Source organism: Haliotis rufescens, unplaced genomic scaffold (assembly GCF_023055435.1).
Source record: "Haliotis rufescens isolate VD_foot unplaced genomic scaffold, xgHalRufe1.0.p SCAF_13, whole genome shotgun sequence".
Classification (NCBI taxonomy): Eukaryota; Metazoa; Mollusca; class Gastropoda; order Lepetellida; family Haliotidae; genus Haliotis; species Haliotis rufescens.
This window is the reverse complement of record NW_025963813.1, coordinates 38797578-38800666: the sequence shown is the minus strand read 5'-3', so window position 1 is coordinate 38800666 and position 3089 is coordinate 38797578. Positions and strand designations below refer to the sequence as shown.

Here is a 3089-nt window from a genome sequence, read left to right as displayed (position 1 = left end):
TGAACATGCACACACGCGCATGCACGCACGCACGCACGCACGCACGCACGCACATACGCACCTCTATACAATCATGAACATGACCGCACCGCTCGTACATCATGCTAGGTAGTTCCCTTTATATTCCAAGGAATGCACCACTGACTACACGATCTATTAATAATTCAGACAGTGAAGATAATACGATATGCGCACAATACAGGTATAATTTGAGTGAACTGACTGACACATACGGCGTGTACATCAAGTCAGATTCGCGCAATACCCAGCAGAGGTGGCTGTACCAGTGGTAGCTGTAACACATCTTCGAAACATGAAATCGGTTCTGGGTTTCCTCATTGTTCTGTCTTGTGTCGGAATGATCACAAGTGCCATAATACGGCAAACAAGAGCTGCTTTCTCACCGCCGCGAGGTAAGAAAACTAAGGGAACAGGCCCCGGGGGGTAACGTGTCGCGGCGTCATTCGTCGAGCAGAGGTACGTCCCTCAGTCTTGTCAGAAACCTACATGTATAAACGTGGTTTCGAATCCCAATTGATTGTGATGCATTCTTCGTTATCACTGCTCTTGTTATTGTGTCTCCATACATATATCTGCCCCAAACAAACGTAACAGGGCGTCACGCTCTTCAAAGATAATCACAGTTTAGGATCCTTAGTTTAGTAGCCCATTAATGAGCCCAAAGAGAAAATAACTTGTTAAGTGTCTTTCGGAGTGGGTTAAGTCAGTGCGTGGTGTTGTCATTGGTTGAATGCACAAACTGAAAATGAAGGATCATAAATAGAATAAGCTTGTTCTGTCCCAGCCAGATGTCATCTCAAGTCCGGCTGCCCTACGTGAAAAGTTTGTAGTTGTTTCCATCGACAAGGTCTCACATAACATTACCATTATATGTAAGCATCGCTACATTTTTTATTTGATGAAGGAACTCGGTATAGGTGCCACACAGTTAAGCGAGGCTATGAGGCTAGTAAGATAACTGAGGAAGAAATGTCCAAACCATCCATCACTATTATCAACCTTTGACTTGAAATACATGTGCATTTCGTACAGGATGCAAAAGCCCAATAAATACCCGCAAAAAAGAGAGACATGTTGTTGGTTCCGATTGTGTCACCAAAGACCTGTCTGTAATAATCCTTAATACAATCAAGGAAGGGCTTTCTTTATATTCACATAAGATATTTGAGGTATGTGGTATCAATACCATGTGTATTCTCAACACTCAAAGGATTTACGTTAATTTTAGCAAAGTAAAAAACAACAACCAAGTTTAAATGTGTCAAAACATTTGATTTTTCAACTTTGTACACCACCATCCCACACGACAAACTTAACGAAAAACTTCATTCCTTGATCAATGGGGCATTCGTTATTAAACACGGTGACCATATATCTAGTATCATCACTATCAGAGGTTCGGGACCATTTGTCACACAAGAAAGCAAATGAAAATCTAAAGTTTACTGACAAAACATTATGTGAAATGTTGAACTTTCTTATTGATAACAAAGTCCAATTTGGGGATGACAACTGTGCTCTTCTCTTGCTGAGGAAGAGGAGTTTGGCCAAGAAATGTAAATTAATCTTCAGATATGACGATGATCGTTCACCAACAGTCAAATAGCAAATTCACTTCCACTGATTTACCCACCTGAACTAGAAATAGAAGAGACAAGTGAAACTGCCTCATCTGTTTCATATTTAGATCTATTCAGAAAGACTGAGTGATACAAATTCTGCACATGACTGTTTGACAAGATGGATGACTTCAACTTACAGTTAACTTTCCCTTTGTGTCAAACAGTATTCGAAGTATTTGCAGTCAACATTTCACAACGTTTAAGGTACAATCGAGCATGTAGAGATTGTAAAGAGCATCATACAACCCTTGCTCAAAATTGGTTGATCAAGGTTACAATAATCAAAGCTTTCAAAACATTTATGGCAGACATGTGGAGGACTTTTCCAATTTTTACACATCAATAAAAAAAAGTATGTACGATAAAATTACCTATACCACATGTTCCCGTGGTTTTTAACCTGAACAATTGACTTTCCTTTGCATGGGTTTGTGACGGTCCCACCGCATGGGGAGATATACGCTCAACTTTTTGCCAACACCTTGAGCAGATCAATATCGGATAGTGATTCATAAACAAAGAGCTTAATTGTGATTATGGTGCAAATATTGTCGCTCTTAGTTGTTAACATAGCAGTTTTATAGCCCAAATGGTTTAGTTTGTAAATATAACAGAGTCGGGGATCAGACATCGTCTCACAAGGAAAACAAAGATTGTTAATGTTAGTGATTTGTTTATTAGAAACATCCCATGTTTATTCCAACTTCAGGGGGCACGGGTGGCCCAGTCGTCTCAGACGCTTCGATTCGCTGTATAGAGTTCCGTCCCTTGGGCACGCCAGAAACCTATGGTTGTGGATTCGAATCCCGGTTCGCCCCGATTATGTTTCTAGGTTTGTCAGCACCATACCCGTGCTCGTGGGTTTCACCGAGGTGGTAAACGTCTGAGACCTACATCACTTCGGGCTTTCCTACCACATTAAGCTGACAAGCCGTGATATAACTGGAATACTGTTAAAAGCGGCGTTAAATCCAACTCATTTACTCCATAATTCCAACTTCACCTATGCACTTCACCTAACTTATGCATTAAACTGAACATGTTTCCAGCATACCAGATTATCTACAGAGACTTGAATAGCATTGTAAATCCTCCGATCTTTGGGTTCATTTTAGATGTGACGCCAGTTCCACCCATAGCTGCCCACTCCCAGATGCTACACTGGTGGTGTATAATCCTCAGGAAATTGGGATGGACCTGGACATGGTTATACAGGAAGACCTGCAATTGATCTCACCGCCTTCCTGCTTCAAAGACATTCACTTTACAGAATTGAGAGACTATGGGAAATCCATCAATGCCAACAACGATGATGAAGTGTTCCAATAACAGACGACTGTGATAGACAACGAGTTGCACTGCTGTCGCATGTCCAGCACATTTGCAAATAAAACGCCATTCCACTAACCTACATGCAAGGCAATATATTAAACTATTAAAAATTGA

At 40.9% G+C, this 3089-nt stretch overlaps 1 long non-coding RNA gene across 1 annotated transcript; it reads left to right on the top strand.

Annotated features, from left to right (window-relative positions):
- Positions 1 to 228: 228 nt before the first annotated feature.
- Positions 229 to 3089, top strand: LOC125378813. Its single transcript, XR_007220518.1, has 2 exons — positions 229 to 413; positions 2759 to 3089. It is a non-coding gene; the product is annotated as an uncharacterized LOC125378813 (long non-coding RNA).